The following is a 9,593-nucleotide window of genomic DNA, read 5'->3' as shown; positions in this document are numbered from 1 at the left end:
GGTAATTTTCTTAGGAATGGGCGTCCCCCACATATTCGGTGGTCTGCCAAAGACCACTTCGTACGGGGATAGTCCTGATCTCGAATGTGCAACCATTCTCATATAGAACAGTGCAACTGGCAGGGCGACTATCCAGTCGACCCCTTTCTCCTGGCATATTTTGGCAAGGCGGATCTTAAGTGTCTGGTTATGCCTCTCTACAAGGCCTGCGGCTTCGGGATGTCGGACACAATGGAATTTCCACTGATATCCTAGCAAAAGGGAGACATGCTTCATGAGTTCGGATGAGAACGGCTGTCCGTTATCTGAGTACACGACACGAGGCAGGCCGTATCGTGGGAAGAATTCTCGAACCAGCTGCTTGGCAGTGGTCGGGGCAGTGTAATCTGAGACTGGGTATGCTTCGGTCCAACGAGAAAGTGCACAAACAACTACGAGGACGTATTTGAATCCTCGACAACGGTCCATCTGGATATAATCCATCTGGAGGACTTCAAAAGGGTGATCGGGAGGATGGAATCCACCTTGCTCTACAGGGACGCTTTTACCTGGATTGAACTGACAACAGATCATGCAAGTACGCACTTTCTGTTTTGCTGCTGCTCGTAAGTGTTTGTTGTACCAGAGATTCTGTAGACTGTCTAACATAGCTTTTTCTCCTAGATGTGCAGGACTATGTGCTGTATTTATCATGATTTGAACCATTGAGTCGGGGAGGAACCATGTAGGTTTTCCCTTTGTGACCCATCCTTGATCTGTCTGGATCCCTCCTAGTTCAGTCCATTTCTTTATTTCATCTGAAGTGGCATGTGTCTGAATATCGATTACGTCTAGGGTGGGATCCCTGACTGACATACACTGAGTTGGTACTATTGTCTTTGTCACATCAGTAGTCTGGGTGTGAGTCAATGCTGTATGTTTTGCTGTCTGGTCTGCCAGGTCGTTACCCTGGGAAACAGAATCTGTAACCTTAGTATGTGCTTTACACTTCATGACTGATATGCCCGAGGGCAAATGTATTGCTTCTAATAGTGCTTGAATGAGGGGACCGTGTTGGATCTTGGCACCATGAGAGGTCAAAAAACCTCTTTCTTGCCATAACATGCCGAAGTCGTGTACGACTCCGAACGCATAGCGGGAATCAGTGTATATGTTAACATTTCTGTTCTTGGCTAGAATACAAGCTCGGGTCAGAGCGATGAGCTCCGCCGCTTGAGCAGACAATGTGTCAATACGGTGTGTTTCTTTAACTTCAGTTACAGTGGTCACTGCATACGCGGCCACTAATTCTCCTGTACTTGTTCTCATGCATGAACCGTCCACATAAAGTGTCAGGTCTGGATTTGTCAGTGGAACATCTGTTAGGTCTCGTCGAGGTTTTGTTACTGTATTAATGATCTCAATGCAATCATGCGGTGTTGGATCTGTCAGAATTGTAGGTAACAATGTTGCGGGGTTCAGAATGCTACAGCATCTGATTTCTATGTGTGGCTGGAATAGTGTCAATTCATAACCTGTCAGTCGTGCTATAGTCAAGTGTTGAGTCTGGGTTCTGTTTAAAAGAACCTCTACAGAATGTGGAACTTGAACTGTTAATGGATGTCCTAAAACAATTGAGTCGCTCTGTCTGATTGCTAGTGCTGTTGCTGCTACTGACTTCAAGCACGCAGGGAGTGCCTGAGCTACTGAATCCAATGTACTTGAAAAATAAGCGCAGGGCTTATATGAAGCTGCTTGGTCTTGAGTGAGGACAGACAATGCTGTACCCTCACGTTCTGTAACAAAAAGTGTAAAAGGTTTGCTGTAACATGGTGTCGCTAAAACTGGTGCTTGGCATAAAGCTTTCTTTAATTCTTCAAAAGCCTGTGTATGTTCCTGAGTCCAGGGAAGGACAGTCGAAGTCGCTGCCTCCTGTGTTGTTAACTGAATGAGTGGTTTGGCTAGAAATGCATACTGGGGAATCCATTGTCTGCAGTACGAGGTGAGGCCTATGAAGGCCCGCACTTCCTTTTGTGTCTGGGGTTGTGGCATATTTACAATTAACTGAATGCGATCGGGAGTGAGCTGTCTCCCCACTTTGGACAGCAAGTGACCCAAGTACACAACTTGCTGAACACAGAATTGTAGCTTCGAAGGAGACACCTTGTGTCCCTTGTCGGCCAGAAAATGTAAAACTGTCAGTGATGCTTGTTCACATTCGGGCTCACTTCGTGCAGTGATCAGCAGATCATCGACGTATTGCAGTAAAGCGGTGTTAACTGGCATTGTGATACAATCAAGTTGTCTTTTCAGTGCTTGGCTATAGATGCTGGGGCTTTCTGTGAATCCTTGAGGTGCGCGTGAAAATTTGAAACTTCGTCCATTTAAACTGAATCCGAAGAGATATTGGCTCTCTGGATCAATAGGTATACTGAAGAAGGCGTTCTTGAGGTCAATTAAAGTAAAGAACGTTGCTTCTGAATCGATAGCAGTCAATAAGGATGAGATGTCGGGAACCACAGGGTACTGTGGAACAATGCATTTATTCAGTTCTCTTAGATCAATCACCAGCCGATATACTGGCGGTGCATTGGGATCAGTACGTTTAAGAATCGGAATGATGGGTGAATTACAGATATTGGAGTCGGTCTCTACGACCACTCCCTGGGCAATGAGCTCTTCAATGATTTCCAGTAAAGCCACTACAGCATCGGGTGGTAACTTGTATTGTCTGATTCTGGGTAAAACTACACCTGGTTTGAGTGTAACACGGTATGGGGTAATGTGCATACAACCTACATCAGTTGGGCCTTTTGCCCACAAGTGATCTGGTACATTTTTCAATCTGACATCAAACTCACGTAACATATAATGACCCTTGAAATCCCGTAGAAAGAGTCTGACTCCCTCCGGGGAACAGCAGATCACGGCTCCTAGAGCCTTCAATGTCTTAATTCCTAACAGATTTTCTGGACATGATTTCGTAAGTAACAGGTCTGTAACACGTGATAATGGACCCACAGCCAGGGGAACTGGTTCTGATACCTCATTTACAATGGGCTGTCCTGAAAAACCAAGGGAAACATTCTGTGAGCCTGAGAGGGGTGCCCCTGGAACTTCATCATGACTGATTGTGGTGCGACTTGCCCCTGTGTCAATTAAAAACTTTCTGTCTTTTCCCAATACTTGACTATGTACATAAGGACCCTCTTGATCTACAGGAATCTCAATAAGAGGCAAGCCACCCTCCCTCTCTAGGCTATTTCATGTATATCGTGGATAATCGGGGTATGCGGACTGGGCGTACTGGTACATCTGTTGTGAAACTTGCTGAGTTGCGGCAATGGGCTGCGGCTGTGGTACCGCTACTGTCTGTGCTGTGTGTGATGAAGCATGCGTAGGCTGTGTATTCTGCATGGGCTGTATATTCTGTGAAGACTGATGCTGGTTATGGTCTTGTCTAGGCGGATGCGGTCTTTCTTTAGTTTTACCTGTCGCTATGTTATGTTTCAGAACTGGGCATTCGTGTACGTAGTGACCTGGCTGCTTGCAATAGTTGCATGTCCCTTTAACGGGAGCTGCGGTGTGACCTGTCTGGGTCGTACCCTTTCTGTGGCCGTCGGTTGGGACCGATTGGGCTACTAGCATTTTCATTTTCGTGTCTTTCATACGTTTCTGTTCCTGATCCTGCTCTTCTCTAATTCTGTTCTGATGGTATTGTAACATTTGTAACATCTGTGATGGCGTATTGGCTTGCCATGTACTCTCGACCTTGTATACACGGTTTTTAACTGCTAACAGGGAATTCTCGACTAGCTTTGATACAAAAAGATGCGGGTACGACTCGCTACTTGGTTTAAGACCACTATTAATAATGAAACATTTCTCGAATCTTGAATAGAAGTCACTAGTATCTTCGTCGGGTTTCTGTTTACATGCTGAGATTGCATCCCAGTCTTCCTTTCTAGTTGTCAATAATCTTGGCAGAACCTGTACTATCAAATCTGGTAATGCTTTAGTTTTCTCCCCAAGGCCTACCCCTGGGACACGTTTGTTCTCTTCATCTTCTATCTCTGCCCATACAATCTTTTTCTCTCCCACCTCCCATTCCTTTTCCTTTAGTTTCTCGTAGATGCCCGTGGGCAGCAGTACCTTTAACATTTTCGTGATATCTTCGTACGTATAATCCCCCATCAGTAACATGTCTTTAAGCTCTCTATGAAAACCTGCAGGGTCTTTATCATGGCACGGGCCTAGTTTCTTCATTTCTAACAGTTCTAACTTAGTCAGAGGCGTGTGTACATACACTCGTTTCAAGTTATGATCGTCACCCATAACTGGATGCACTTCTCGTAAGGGGTTCTGACTTTCAATGCCATGCCGACGTTCTATATGATACATTTTCCTTTCGGGGGGCGGGGCGGGAACGTATTCGGAGCTTATGAAAGTGTCATATCTATGGCGTTGTTCTAGAATTATTTGAATTAATTTGGTACTTAAACCTCTCCATCTGTCCATGAGTAGTTCTTCTAATGTTTCGTGTAAGGGACCTGGATCAGAATGTTGATTTCTGTATTTCGTGAGGAGGTGCTGAATCATGTATACACCTGCTAATTTCTGCTCGTCTGGGGAAAGGTTCAGGAATGTCTGTGCTACGGTGTCATCATTGTATATATCCGGATTGTCAGTCCATAATATGGCTGACCGGGCTAGTTCTTGTTCATCCATAGAATTGAGTACATGGTACCCTACTCGGTCTCGAAGCCTTTTATCAGTCTCCTGGATCTTATGTTCAGCAGAATTCGGGTTTGTTAAGGCAGAGAGAAAAACTCTCTTGCTTTCTGGACGAATGCCTTTCCTAAGGTAAGTTCCCTTACCTACATACGCTATAGTGTCTGTAGTCTTTTCTGGTTCTTCAGGTTCTTCTTCCCCCTCGGAGGAAGCCTTTTCTTTCTCTTCTTTGTGTAAGTCTATCACTGCTTTTCTTATTTTCCTGTACATACTGGCTATGCAAGTCCCCTTGTCGTGTTTTCCTTCAGATATATTTTGACCCCACTTGCTGAGGGCATCTAATTCACCCTGATCTGTCTCGGGCCTGTCTCGTTCTCTTATTAGGCAATTTATGAAAAAACGTAGTATCTGTCCTTGAACGTCAACTTTCTGATGCTCCATGGCATCCTTAATACTGTCGGGGTCTTTACCAGTCTGAATAAACTGATATATTCTATCTAGGTACTCTTTCATTCCTGAAAACATCAGCAGGAAATCAGTAGCAGATCGTAACCGTAGTGATGCCATTATCATTCTATCGTCTTTGCCGGGTACTGGATCATATCTGCAAACTGTAAGTTGTCCTTTGAGTATGTCGAGACGGGGTGATTTGAACGTGAAGGGACTCTGCAAGTCCCCAAGCTGTAACCTGCGCGTCAATGGCGGGGTCCGGAGACCCCCCATCGCACCTCCTGAGGCGGAAGTTTGGACATTATCTCTCTGTGGAGTCTGTATCTGTACTTGAATTTGTCCTTTAGTAGGGTCAGGTAGACGTGGCTTTGGTAGATTAACTTTAGGTGTGGGAAGTGGTGGAGGGGGTGGAACAGGGGGGATCTGTTGTGGTACTGGCGGAATATGATCTTGGGGCGGGTTACCACCCCCGTCCCTGTCGTTAGGCAGGGCGCGGACAGGCAGATTGGTGTAAGCGGGTGCTACATCCTCTAGATAGGAATTCAAGAATATGTCTTTAGTGGTCCTGTGAGTTACTTTAGTTGGAACCAATGGTGACGGCAGATTTTTCGGTATTTCTGAAATGGCCTCAGGCGAACCCTCGGCCGCGAGATACATACCGTTTACGAGGTTATTTCGTGCACGGTCTATTTGTTCTGATTTTACTCGGATCCCCTCAGTAATTAATTCGTTTTCTTGGGCTTTATCTGATTCTTTAAGTCTGTCCTCTCTACGTAGTTCTTTTTCAGCACGCTTATGTGATTCCTTACGCCAAAACTCTATGGCGTCTTTCTGAGATTGTCTGGCTTTCTTTTTCCATAATGCTTCTTCTACCTTCATGATGCACTCGGCATCCCATGTTCCAGTAACTGGCCATCTGTGTCTCTCGTCTAGATGTTTAGTATAATCGGCCCATAAATCTAGATGCACTATGGCATCTATGCCATGCTTATGATACATAAAATTTCCAGGAGTGTCCCTAGGGGGGATAGGAATTTCTTCCTCTAGTATCCCTTTCCTAGTTCCTATCTGCTTTAACTTGTTGAAAAACGGCATCTTGTTTACTTAGTACTGAACGCTCAATCCTTGCTACTTAATACTGGATACAGCTAGTTATACAAGAACACAATAATGCACATTAAAAACAGTCACACTCATACCACGACATTAATCACATAAAAGACATTTGCGACATATATGACTACCCCCTATATCGGATGTACTGCTAAACAGCACAGATACACTGCTGAGAACAATGCAAGAACTTGAATCATCGGATATACTGCTAAACAGTACAGATACACTGTCTAAAACAGTGCAGACCGGACTTGTGTACCCAAACCCGTCTAGATACGTCCCAGCAATGGTACTCACCGGGATGCACGGAAAACAGAAGGCCTCGGAAAACTCGACTGGACTGGACCGGACTCGGCTCGACTCGACACGTGGATACTTCGGAAAACTGGTGGGCCTCTTGACACCTCGGACTTTGCTTCTTTCGGCTAGGCTCTGGTCGGGATCCTCCGCACTCCTCACCGCCTCGTCTGGGTACTGATCGCAATCTTCGTCACCTCCGTGGGCCAGAGGGAGATACAGGAAATCCTGCCGGTACGCGTAGTTTCCTTCTCACTGATGGCAGGGGACCGAGCTTGCAACGCACCAACCGGCGCGTGAGGTGGGGGAGGGGTCCCTTTTCGGGCGCCAAAATGTCGTAAATATTTAATTTACCATCTTAATTTCTATGCAGGTAAGTACTTAATCAATAATAACTCAATCGGAAAGAAAGAAAACAGAGTCCGTGGTGTTAGAGTTCTTAGGGGTTTTATTCCTTAAAAAGGAATCGTTCCGGAACTGGATATCATGTTCCTGCAACCACACAGGGTTCAGGAAGGGATAGAGCAATGTTTTATTGACAGTACATAGCTTATATACTTAATTTACATCATAGAAAGCAATATAGTAGGCGTAACAGCTGAGAGAAGACAAGATAACAGCATCCACGTGTTACTAGTACGTAATCAGAAGGCGTGGACTAGGCGTAACTGGAGGTGTGCTCTAGAAACGTCACAGGTAGGTGTCACATGTGGGTGGCACTAAACAGAAATGTTGCAATGTCAGCAGAAATTGGAGGCTTGGATGTGCGCGCAGCTGCATGACGTGTGATTGGCGTGAAACTGGAGGGTGCAGGGGGCTTGACATTTACACTGACGGAAAGAGACAGAAGTCTGGCATGTCAGATCAACTTGTGCTTTTATCCTATCTGATATCTGATGTTTAGGAACTGAGCTATCTGGGCGGAAAGGTCTCTGGGGCAGAAGCTATTCTATACTGACTGTGAGTGCGTGTATAAGCGCCTGAGTGTCTGCATGAGAAGCGTGGGGGCATGGGCCTTCCATGGGAGCATGGTAACAGAGGCTATGAATTACTTGCACGGAGACAGGCCGGCCCTTCGGCTCTGCAGCTGGGGAATGTTTACTGAAACTAGTAGGCAGGAATGTATCTTCGAGGAGCGGAACAGATAACTCGAAGGTTGTAGTCAGTCTTGGCAGGCAGCAGGCTGAGCTAAGCGTGGTGGGCCGCGCTGGAAGTAAGGCAGAGTTCACAGGTACGGGGGCAGCCTGGGCAGCCTGGGCTGAGGCTTTCAGAGTCAGAAGGAAGAAAGAGGCTCGATGGCAGAAATTCAGGGCCTACTTTGCCAGAGCTGAAAAACATGTAAAGTACACTACAAAAAGACGTTGGCATAGCATACTTAGGAACGGACTATTCAACCCATTCAGGGTGGGTCTGAAAGAGGACATGTTAACGTTGGACGCAAATGTATTTGCGTCTTCATAGCTGGCACAGGAGGGAAGTTACATGCACTTTAACTCGTACATGGAGACGGTGGGGTACACGATAGGGAACATAACTTGACCAAAAATTTATATTTCCTCAGTTCTGGCGGGAAGATTCCCCCCCGTTACTCCCTAACAATGGTACCTTCAACATTCCTGTACTCTCCATTTTTTGCCATGACACGGAGTCGTAACAATCCCAAGTCAAAAATGGGTCGTGTTCCTTAGCTTTTCTAAAAAGATTGTCATAGCAGAACCACTGATTGCCCCCATATGCTACGGAATACTCCATGATACGTGATTGATAAATTGGTAACTCGGTCAACAACTCGGGCCTGCGCTCGCCCATGATGGAGGTAAAAATGCCCCACGCTCTGCCCCAAGTACCAATGTTTTCGTTAACCTTAAAGGCGGCCATCTTTGCGCGCCAAACACTCGGATGCATAAGCTCCTTTTGGCTCTTTACATGCTCCATCTCGTAATGATCGGTAAGCAAAGAAAAAATGTTCACATACTTATTCGCCCAAATCTTTTCACTAACTTCCAGTGGAACATGCTGAGCCACCTTTTCCCTTCGTGAAGGTACAGACCCCTCCCCCGCAATCGGCAATGGTCGCTTACCTGAACCAGACGCTGCATCTGCCACCGAACCTGGGCCTGATGCGTTAACAGAAGATGGTGCCTTCGCAGCCTCACTAGATTCCCGCAGTTGCCTCATTACTGCGCGGGCGTCGTCAGCCGTGGTGCCCTCGCTATCTTTTCCCAACCACGCTGCCAATTGTGCCGCTAACTCGGGAGGCATATCCTCCCCGTTCACGGGGGTGACCACCACGGGGATCGGATTCCCTCCTTTCGGCACCGGGGTTGGCTCCTCAAGTGGGGTATCGGGAACCGGGGTTTCCCCCCCGAGTGCCCCCCTTCTGGACCTCTTGCCTCTCCCACCGGAGACTGCTCCCGGCAAAGGCCGTTTCGGTCCTCCCTCCCCGTCCTTAGCCGCCATCTGCTTCTTCAAATCGGCTACCTCCTTCATGAGCATGCGGAGCATCTGATCGGTACTGACCCGCTTCCCGACTTTCTTGGGCATTCTCAGACGGAATATCTGTAAGACAAAAAGAAAGATTACAACGCTCAAAATTGGCTCTTCGTTCCGTCTCGAGCTCATGTGCAGCGGGGAGGTGCAGCTTCAGAGCACAGGAACAAGAGGATGCTTTCTTGGCTTCTTGCTCCTTTTATCCGTCTTCAGGGCGGGCGTAAACCCGCCCCCGCCTGCCTCCGAGGGCGTGGCCGGCCGCGTCAGTGTCTAGGACAACCCACTCTAGGGCGGGAAAAAGGCGCGCCCCGGCTACGCCGCTTCGGGCATACCAGCCGAGACTCGCCTCCCGCCCAAGATGGCTTCCCGGGGGGATCGTGGTACTCCACCATACGTTCGGGGGGACCGAATGGTCGCCCCTTTCCAAATGTATTTTGAAAAGGAGTTAATTTTCAGCTTTGTTTTTGTAGTGGTCATTTAAATGAGCTGTGCTGTGTGTCAAAAACGATTTAGTATGGAAAATATTTTCT

Source organism: Lissotriton vulgaris, unplaced genomic scaffold (genome assembly GCF_964263255.1).
Source record: "Lissotriton vulgaris unplaced genomic scaffold, aLisVul1.2 SCAFFOLD_753, whole genome shotgun sequence".
Lineage (NCBI taxonomy): Eukaryota > Metazoa > Chordata > Amphibia > Caudata > Salamandridae > Lissotriton > Lissotriton vulgaris.
The sequence above is the reverse complement of the archived record's forward strand: the minus strand, read 5'-3'. Positions refer to the sequence as shown.